The sequence below is a fragment of the Macaca thibetana genome, chromosome 4, assembly GCF_024542745.1.
Source record: "Macaca thibetana thibetana isolate TM-01 chromosome 4, ASM2454274v1, whole genome shotgun sequence".
Taxonomy (NCBI): domain Eukaryota; kingdom Metazoa; phylum Chordata; class Mammalia; order Primates; family Cercopithecidae; genus Macaca; species Macaca thibetana.
Window position 1 is genome coordinate 6,788,600 of NC_065581.1, and position 10,885 is coordinate 6,799,484.

Consider the following 10,885-nt stretch of genomic DNA (forward strand, 5'->3'; position numbering starts at 1 on the left):
ACTTCTGAGCTCTGGCTTTCAGTAGACCAGCAGCTTCTGCTTTCTCTCTCTTGAAATCGTGAGGCCACCAGGCTATAAGGAAGCTCGAGATTTACATAGAAAAGGCGCGTGGAAGGCCAGGCGCGGTGGCTCACGCCTTTAATCCCAGCACTTTGGAAGGCCGAGGCAGGTGGATCACGAGGTCAGGAGATCGAGATTATCTTGGCTAACACGGTGAAACCCCGTCTCTGCTAAAAATACTAAAAATTAGCTGGGCGTAGTGGCGGGTGCCTGTAGTCCCAGTTACTCGGGAGGCTAAGGCAGGAGAATGGCATGAACCTGGGAGGCGGAAGTTAAAGTGAGCCAAGATCGTGCCACTGCACTCCAGCCTGGGTGACAGAGCGAGACTCTGTCTCAAAAAAAGAAAAGGAAAAGAAAAGAAAAGAAAAGGCGCGTGGAAGGAAACCAAGACTCTGGTTAACAGTTCCATCCCAGCCACTAGCTGAATGCAGGGACCTGAGTGAGCCCAGGCAAGACCAGCAGAAAAATCAGTCAGTCAAGCCCCAGAATCATGAGAAATAATAAACAGCTGTTTGAAGTCACTAAGTTTTAAGATCATTTGTTATGCAGCAATAGATAACTGATACAGTAGTTAAATAAGTTACTGTAAAGTTAGGCAGCTGCAAGCATAGAGAAACCAGTTTCAACACAACTCGTCTATGCCAAAGCCTCTGCTGTCCCATGAAGGTACACTAATCCATCCCCTAAAATGAGGGACTGTCTCCCTGGGTTGAGGTGAAACCATGCATGAACATTAACTGAACAGAAAGGATACCAAAGCAAATGGTTAACCGTTTGACAGTGATTGTACCTGACAACTTTATACCTACAGAAATGTAAGAAAAACAATCATTAAAAATAAGATCTAACTATGGAAAAGTTAAATTCATTAGTTTAATTTATATGAGGGGTTTACATTTGCGCATAATCAATATGCAGCATATATTGTTTAAATATAATTAATTGTGCTGTAGCAGTAAATTCTGAACCTGGGCATATCTATTCCCAAGTTATCTGCTTCCACCTTTTAAAAGGAAAAAGAAAAACTGGTTGGCAAGTTAATTATTTGTATATGAGCTTCAGTACTTCTCACACCTGATGGCAAAGTCAGAACGCTAATTTCCCATCCCCTCATCATTATCCCCTCAGCAAGGGGCGAGCAGGCTCTTTTACTACTGACCTCTTGGACACTGTCCACAGCAGACCTATAAGCAGCATTCAAGCTTCCTCCATTCGAGATCAGAGCTAGACAATATGGAAGTCTAAGCCCAATGTAGTCCCTGACTTCGAATTTGAACAAATTGAGGGTAAATGAAGAGGTCAGATCACCTCTCTACATTAGCCAACTTTAGTAGATAAAATCTTTTAATCCCACAGTGAAGTGATGATAAATGGTAAGTAGTCAATAACTAGATCTCTTGGAGGAAAGAAAGCCCTGATGTGTATGTAGCATTTGCCAATTCCTGTGGTGTAAATACTCCCACCACGGCCAATTTCAAGGTACCAACGTGACATTCACCAGCATGCAAAATTCATGAAAACTTAACAGTCAGTTCTAACCTGAATGGCAGCCCCAGCTCACCACTGACAGCCCACCTACCAAGTGCACAATATTGTATCCAATAGATTTCTATTCACCTGCAAGTGACAGAAAATCCTAAAAGGTAGTAGCTTCACAGAGAAGTATATTTCTCCTTATGTAAAAGAAGTCTAGAGATAGGTAGTCCTGGACCACTGTTGCAGTTCCAAATGATTCTCGAGAACTTAGCCTTTTCTGGCTCTTAGTTCTACCAAGGACAGCCTTCATCTTTACGGTTTGAGATAGCTGCCCTCCCATTCAAGTTTGAGTAAGCAGAACAGAGGAAGTTGCAGAAGTAATGGCTTCTCTTTCGTAAGGGGGATTCTCAGAAACCTCACCAAATATATTTTTAAATGTATTTTCTTTTTTTAGAGACAAGGTCTCACTGTTGTTTAGACTAGAGTGCAGTGGCGTGATCATAGATCATAGCTCACTGCAGCCTCAAACTCTTGGGTTCAAGCAATCATCCTGCCTCAGCCTCCAGAGTATCTGGGACTACAGGCAAACCCCACCATGCCCAGCTTTACTAAATGTTTTGTTTAGTCCAAGCATAGTCCAAAATATTATGTTTACATTTATGTTACAAAGTTACATGGTTCTATCTAGCTGCAAAGAATCCTGGGAAATGTTTTCCATTGTGTGCCCAACTGAAAGTCGGCATGTTACTATGTTAAAAGGAGAATGTTGAGGTAGGAACCTAGCTGTTTCTGCCTCAGCTACCATTGATGACTGCTAGGGCTGGGCCTTATACCAAGCTCCCGTGCACACCATTGAAGGTTTTTGTATCACATTCTCAAAGTGCAGCAGGACCTGAGAGAATTTCAAGTGAATACGAACGAGCACCTTAAAAAAATTTTAACAGTCATGCATTTCTTTTAATATGCAAGAAAAAAGAGTACAGTAAACACGTAGTTTCACAGAGATTTTTGCTTAGGACTAGGCTAAGGTAGATCATGCCAGTTTAAGTTGAAAAGTTTTAAATTCCAGAAAAATATGAATAGTATAAACGACATGAGAAGATGGCAAAAATTCTAAAGGTGACGTCAGCTGCCTGAGATGAGGGGAACACTAAGATTTGGTGTGGTTTCCCTCAGTTTCCAGAGGAAGAAACTGAGGCTCCAGGGCAGTGGCACAGCTTGCCCCAGCTCACATGTAATTACTCAGGTAGGTTTGATAACATTGTTCTTGAACCGATGATTAATATTGGTTGGGCATGGTGGCTCATGCCTGTAATCCTAGCACTTTGGGAGGCCGAGGTGGGAGGATCACTTGAGCCGAGGTGTTTCAGATCAGCCTGGGCAACATGGCGAAACCCCGTCTCTATGAAAAATACAAAAAATTAGCCAGGCATGGTGGAGTGTGCCTGTAATCCCAGCTACTTGGGAGGCTGAGGTGGGAGGATCACCTGAGCCCAGGAGGTGGAGGCTGCAGTGAGCTGAGAGATCACACCACTGCACTCCAGCTTGGGCAGAGCGAGACCCTGTCTCAAATATATGTAAATATAAATCCCTAATATTACATTTGAGAGTAACTATAATGCACCTTCCAGTACTCTTGGTAAAATCCTTTTTATACACAGTTATAATGCTTAGATATAATCTCTTTTCTCTACATACAAACATAATATCATAATGCATATAAATACAATTAACGGCCCAAGTTAATAATTAATACTTTTGGACAGCTTATGGTATGTTTCCAGGAGACCCGATGTCTCTACAGACAATACCTAACAATAGCTACCAGCTAACAAGAGACCTTTTGAGGTCCTTCAGGGCTGGATTTCACAACACACAGTAGTGATATTTAGTAAGCATTTCCTAAAAATTAGAACAAATTCTAGGAAATGGAGGACAAACTGGTGAAACTCAGTATATTAGTAAGAGCCAGTGACATGGGTCTAAGGGGAACAATACGAATGTTAATGCCATAAATGAGAGGTTCTCACGTAACTCTATTTGGAAGTAGAGACTTAGGAACTTAGTATGCAAATTTGTGCCAAAATATATGTAAATTTATGCCAAAAAAGCCTCAACCCCTGGGGTAGGGGAATATACATATGTGCATATGTATATTTTCTTTTTTAACCAGACTGTAGTTCTGTTGTTTGTCATGGTTTCCTGCTCCGTGGCCTCACCAGCATGCACTTCACAGACAGCTAAAGGCAGTTCAAACATCAGCAAGATCCAGTCACTGAAGCCACCGGCAGGGTCTGCGTGACCAGGAGACCACAGGCTGTTGGAGGCCTCAGAAACTCTGGACAAGGTCCCTGGCAGTGAAGCCGCTAAACTCAGAGATGAGTAACAAAGCAAGGTCGCAGAATCAATCAGCCGTGTCTGTGAGCTTCTTTAAATGCAGATGGATGCCTTCTATCTGTCCAGGTTGTCTGCAGGCCATTCTGTTGGGAGGAGAGAAACGGATGAGACAAGGTTCAAGGTTCTCTGGCCTCCAAGAGTGGCTGAAGCCTCCAGACAGACTCGTTCTTCACTGGGATAGGTATGCTACCAGGGCATCCCCCGCGGGCAGAGGTGGGGGTAAGGGTGGGACAGAGGAAGAGGTGAATATTTCTGTTTCTAGTTAACACTTTGTGTCTACTATATCATTATAGAAAAAAAAAATGCAGACTTAAAGCAGCCTAAACTAATTATGAGTGGGGAATTTGTAAAATGATATGATGCCTCTGAATAGTGCCCTGCTGGATTTCTCCATGTGACAAGTTATAAATAAAGCCCAAACCTAACCATAAAACTTGAAGAAAAAGTGGGGAGGAGAAAAGCTGCTGTTTGTCTCTAAAACCCACCCTTGTGCACATGCAACACAGATGAGTTCAGAGAGCCCCAACTCAACGTCGTCTCTTCACAATGCAAATCCGAAAATGGCTTCCAGATGGAATCCGAGATACACAGCTTATCATTATACCAGGGAGCAGGTCCACTTTTGACCACATTCAGTGAACCACTGATCCACAGCGTCTATGCATGGGCAAGTTTGGCTTTTTCAGTTTGCCTGGAACATTCTTAGACCTGCCACTGTGGTTCCTGGGCTCTCCCCTGGGTTCGTTGCTGAGATTACATTGACCAATATGGGACCAGGCAGTGTTTCAGGCAGGCCCGTGACAACCCCTAACCTTCCTCAGTCCCGTGTTCACCTTCCTCATTTTATTTTTTCCAGGCTGGCCAAATGGGACAGGCAATGACATCAAAACAGGACGGGGTCTCCCACGTGTTAGGCTTCCTCCCTTCCTCTCCAAGCCTGAAACTGCAGTACGCTGTGTGTGTTGGTAGCCTTGGCTGTTAAGCAGAGCTGAAAATTTAAGAGGGTGAGTACTGGAAAGCATGTAAGTTAGGAATAGATTTGGCTGCAAGTGACAGAAAATCCAAAATGACAGTGGCCTAAACAATACAAGCATTTATCAACCTCTCAAATGAAAGCACACTGGAGGCAGACAGTCCATGGTTCACAAGGAGGCTACACAAAATGTCAGGGACTCTTTCCAAGTTGTTTCTCCAATTTTCATAGCACAAGGCCTGCAGAGCTTGTCCAAGACAGCTGCTTAAATTCTGTTTAATAGCATCGTGTCCATATTCCAGCCAATGAGTGCGGCAGATTGATTTTAATAATGGTCCCCCAATGAATCACGCCTCCTTGTTCTAAACCCCTCTGCAATGTCAATGGCACTGCCTATTCTTCCATCCAGATGTGGGGTCTAGTTCCTCACCCTTGAATCCAGGTTGGCCAGTAGAATTTGACAGAAATGGTGTTGTATAAATTACAGAGCCTAGTCCTTAAGCACTCTCGAAGCTCCCTCTCTCTCGCTCTTGAAACCCTGAGGCTGCCATGTTGTGATAAGGTGCATGTGGCTTTGGGAGGAGGAGACACTTCGCAGAGAAGAACTGAGGAGCCTCCGCTGGCAGACATGTGGATGAGGCCACCTTAGATCCAACAGCAGCTGGGGTATCAGGCGAGACTGGCATGAGAAACCTCCCAGATTTCCCAGCTACAGAATCACAAAAAGTAATAAACTGTAGTGATTTTAGCCACTAATTGTGGAAGTGATTTGGTGCACGGCAACAGATAACTGAAAGCAAGCAACTAGTGGGAGAGGCAAAGAAAAGACAAAAAGCACTGTCTTTGAAGCAGCTCTCCATCTGGCTGTCATGTAACATAGCTGTTGACATCTTTGGGGCTACAATCAGCTGTGAGGGAAATGCAGTCTTTCTCCTTGGCAGCCTGGTGCCCAGTTACCACCAAGGGCATGGAGGATAAGAAAGAGCTGATGTTAGGTTATGCAGCTATCCCTCAATGAGAGAGGGGGAAGATTAGGAAACAACAAATTCACAGCACTTTCCCATGACTAGCACAGATGTTAAGTTAGAAAGAGCTGTGGCTGGGCATGGTGGCTCACACCTGTAATTCCAGCATTTTGGGAGGCCAAGGCAGGTGGATCACCTGAGGTCAGGAGTTCAAGACCAGACTGGCCAACATAGTGAAACCCTGTCTCTACTAAAAATATAGAAATTAGCTGAGTGTGGTGGCATGCTTTTGTAATCCTAGCTACTTGGGAGGCTGAGGCAGGAGAATGGCTTAAACACGGAAGGCAGAGGTTGCAGTGAGCCAAGATCATACCACTGCACTCTAGCCTGGGCAACAGAGCAAAACTCCATCTCAAAAAAGAAAGAAGAAGAAGGAGAAGGAGAAGGAGAAGGAAGGAAGGAAGGAAGGAAGGAAGGAAGGAAGGAAGGAAGGAAGGAAGGAAGGAAGGAAGGAAGAAAGAAAGAAAGAAAGAAAGAAAGAAAGAAAGAAAGAAAGAAAGAAAGAAAGAAAGAGAGAGAGGGAGGGAAGGAGGAAGGGAGGAAAGAAAGAAAGAGGGAGGAGGAAGGAAGGAAGGAAGGAAGGAAGGAAGGAAGGAAGGAAGGAAGGAAGGAAGGAAGGAAGGAAGGAAAGGAAAGGAAAGGAAAGGAAAGGAAAGGAAAGGAAAGGAAGAAAGAAAGGCAGGCAGGCAGCCTGGGCAACAGAGCAAAACTCTATCTCAAAAAAGAAAGAAAAGAAAAAAAGAAAAGAAAGAAAGAAAGAAAGAAAGAAAGAAAGAAAGAAAGAAAGAAAGAAAGAAAGAAAGAAAGAAAGAAAGAAAGAGAGAGAGGGAGGGAAGGAGGAAGGGAGGAAAGAAAGAAAGAGGGTGAGGAAGGAAGGAAGGAAGGAAGGAAGGAAGGAAGGGAAAGGAAAGGAAAGGAAAGGAAAGGAAAGGAAAGGAAAGGAAGAAAGAAAGGCAGGCAGGCAGCCTGGGCAACAGAGCAAAACTCTATCTCAAAAAAGAAAGAAAAGAAAAGAAAAGAAAGAAAGAAAGAAAGAAAGAAAGAAAGAAAGGAGAGAGAGAGAAAGAAAGAAGAAAGAAAGAAAGAAGAGAGAGAGAAAGAAAGAAGAAAGAAAGAGAGAGAGAAAGAGAGAAAGAAAGGAAGGAAGGAAGGAAGGAAAGAACGAAAGAAAGGGAAAGGAAAGGAAGAAAGACAGGCAGGCAGGCAGCCTGGGCAACAGAGCAAAACTCCATCTCAAAAAAGAAAGAAGAAAGAAAAGAAAGCAAGAAAGCGAGAAAGCGAGAAGAAAGAAAGAAAGAGAGAGAGAAAGAAAGAAAGAAAGAAAGAAAGAAAGAAAGAAAGAAAGAAAGAAAGAAAGAAAGAAAGAAAGAAAAGAAGAAAGAAAGAAAGAAAGAAAGAAAGAAAGAAAGAAAGAAAGAAAGAAAGAAAGGAAGGAAAGGAAGGAAGGAAGGAAGAAAGGGAAGGGAAGGAAGGAGGGAAGGAAGGAAAGAAAGAGCTGTAACCATCTTTCCATTTTTTTTTTTAAATAAAAACCATTTTTTAAATAGAGACAAGGTCTCACTATGTTGCCTAGGCTATCCTTGAACTCTTGGCCTCAAGCAATCCTCCCACCCCAGCCTCACAAAATGCTGGGATTATAGGAATGAGCTACTGTGCCTGGCCTTTATCATGATTATATTATGATTATAGTTTTTTTTTTATCTTTTTCTTCTTAAACTTGAATTCTCCCAGCTCATAATAAGAGAAGGTAAATGAGAACACCTCCCAAAAATATGCTACACCTCTGAGACATAAAAGTAACTAAGATTTTCCAGCCTGAGGAAGGGAGGGTGGAGGAAAGATGTAACAGACCTGTGGAGGTCAAGGGCGCTGGTGATGGGACCAACCTCCTCAGTCTACAGTGAAATCACGAGGGCACTTAAGTTACTCATAAGGAAGCATCCCTGTACTGTAGTCTGGTAGACTCTGAAATGGGGTAACAAGTGATACTGTTGGAATCCTTCTCTTGCTTGTTAAAACTCTGATGAACTCTCAGCTGTCTTTAAGGGTTTGGATTTCATTCACAGTGCACGAGAGAGTGAACTGGAAGAACTCTAGCAGTCTCTTCAAGTCCTTCACTTCCATGAAGCAGAAAAGGCCGTTTGCTGTGTGTTTGTGCAGGACTCCCACATGCCTGGCACACTCCTGGGCCCTCTGGAGAAATCGGAAAGAAGGATATGACAAAGTATCTGCCCTCCATGGGTGAGGCTCTCTCCTTTATTAAGAAATGCCAGCCAAGGCCAGGCACGGTGGCTCATGCCTGTAATCCCAGCACTCAGGGAGGTCAAGGCAGAAGGATAGCTTGAGGCTGGCCTGGACGACATAGTGAGTCCTCATTTCTAAAAAAAAAAAAAAAAAAAAAAAAAAAATCTCCAGGGATATATGTAAATTTTAAGAACTTTTTTTATCTTAAAAAGGGAAAATGAGGAAAAGGAAAAAAAAGAAATGCCTTCCCTCTTCATGATTCCTCTTTAATAATCTTCCAACTCACTGGGCACCCCGTAACTTTGGGTTCTTGAAGACTTTCCAGGAGGCACAGCTTGGTTAGTATTAAGAGCATCAGCTCGCGGCTTTTCATCTTCCACATGCACTCGTTCTTAAAGCGGCTGGACTGAGAAGGTCCTTCACGATAGCCCGTCTCCCGCTTTAGACGAGAGAGGCCCCCTTTCTGCTCTCCCATGTCTGACTCCAATTCATCATCCCATGATGGGAAAACCCCAGGGCAGCAAACAAAAGGGAAGCCCTCTTTGATGACAACAGCCCCATCAACTCAGAGTGTTCTGGAGATTTCCCTGGCATTATATATTTGCTTATTTATTTGTTAAAGGAACACCCATTATTAAAACTGTATATTTGGCTCGTGTTGGGAATCATCTAAATTCAGTTATATGGTAGAGGGAAGTGAAAAACAGCTTTTTGTCCACAAAGTCACCTCCTATTCTTCCTAACTTTGTGTGTGTGTGTGTGTGTGTGTGTGTGTGTGTGTGTGTGTGTGTGTGTGTGTGTGTGATAGAGACACAGAAAGGAAGGGAGGAAGAAGGAAAAATTATCACTCACTAGGGTTAGTATTATGATAGCAAATTAAGGGAAACATTTGTAAGAATTATTGAAGGCTAAAAAAGACTCTCTCCTCACCTTTTTAAATATAAAACATTATTTTCAGCTCTTCTACGATCCCTAGGCGGTGTCATTAGCTGCAAAGAAAAGCACATTCAAATAGTTAAAGCCTGATATTTACTAATGCTGGTCATTTTTACCATAACTCAAACTTTTTCACAACTTCTAAAATGTTCAGGATACATTAGCTAAAGCCCCAGATTAAAGATTCATGTGATTTCTTGAAAAAATGTTCATTATCACTGGTCATCAGAGAAATGCAAATCAAAACCACAGTGAGATTCCATCTCATACCAGTTAGAATGGCGATCATTAAAAAGTCAGGAAACAACAGATGCTGGAGAGGGTGTGGAGAAAAAGGAACACTTTTACACTGTTGGTGGGAGTGTAAATTAGTTCAACCATTGTGGAAGACAGTGTGGCGATTCCTCAAGGATCTAGAACTAGAAATACCATTTGATCCAGCAATCCCATTACTGGTATATAGCCAGAGGATTATAAATCATGCTACTATAAAGACACATGCACACATATGTGTATTGTGGCACTATACACAATAGCAAAGACTTGGAACCAACCCAAATGTCCATCAATGATAGACTGGATTAAGAAAATGTGGCACACATACACCACGGAATACTATGTAGCCATAAAAAAGGATAAGTTCATGTCCTTTGCAGGGACATGGATGAAGCTGGAAACCATCCTTCTGAGCAAACTATCACAAGGACAGAAAACCAAACACTGCATATTCTCATTCACGGGTGGGAATTGAACAATGAGATCACTTGGACACAGAGAGACAGGACACACTGGAGCCTATCGGGGGGTAGGGGGCTGGGGGAGGGATACCGTTGGGAGATATACCTAATGTAAATGATGAGTTAATGGGTGCAGCAAACCAACATGGCACACATGTATACCTATGTAACAAACCTGCACATTGTGCACATGTACCCTAGAACTTAAAGTATAATAATAAAACAAATTCATGTGACTTCTTTCAGATTTGATATGTTGTTGAATAAGATAATTATCAAATTATAACATTAAAACCTTATTCTGAGGTGGGCGGATCATTTGAGGTCAGGAGTTCGAGACCAGCCTAACCCACATGGTGAAACCCCAACTCTACTAAAAATACAACATAATTAGCCGGACGTGGTGGTGCATGCCTGTAGTCCCAGCTACTCGGGAGGCTAAGGCAGGAAAATTGCTTGAACCCAGGAGGCGGAGGTTGCAGTGAGCCGAGATCACACCACTGCACTCCAGCCTAGGCGACAGAGTGAGACTCCATCTCAAACAAACAAACAAACAAACAAAACAACTTATTCCACTTACCCTTTATCTTACTTTGTTCTCTGAGATCACTGATATCTTTCCAGTCTTTCCGAAAATACAAGCAAATACGGATACAGATGATATTTTCTTACACAAAATATAACCAACTATATGTACTCAACGCTTTTTGCTTCTGTCTCTTCACAGCATTTTCTGGAAAGCTTGCCGGGTCTGTGCACAGTCAGCAGCCCTGCTCCTTTGCCCTGCTGTATAGTATTCAAGTGGGGATGTTCACAGATTACCCAGTCCTCTAAAGATGACACCTGCGTTGCCTCCAGGCTTCTGCTCCTACAAGCGATGCTGCCATGAATAACTGCTCACGTACATCCTTCCATACGTGTGCAGACGCCTCTGGAGGATCAGTTCCCAGAAGCACCACCCCACCTTTTATTGCTGGCAAACTCTTAATCACCCACTGACAACCACGGCTCAGAGAGTCAGACATGAGAAGAGGCAT

General features: G+C 43.0%; 1 long non-coding RNA gene across 1 annotated transcript; it reads right to left on the minus strand.

Moving 5' to 3' along the window:
- Nucleotides 1–2,552: 2,552 nt before the first annotated feature.
- On the minus strand, nt 2,553–10,456 carry LOC126952053 (uncharacterized). Its single transcript, XR_007724779.1, has 3 exons — nt 10,429–10,456; nt 9,106–9,164; nt 2,553–4,016 (listed from the first exon to the last, which is right to left on the minus strand). It is a non-coding gene; the product is annotated as an uncharacterized LOC126952053 (long non-coding RNA).
- Between the last annotated feature and the right edge of the window lie 429 nt (nt 10,457–10,885).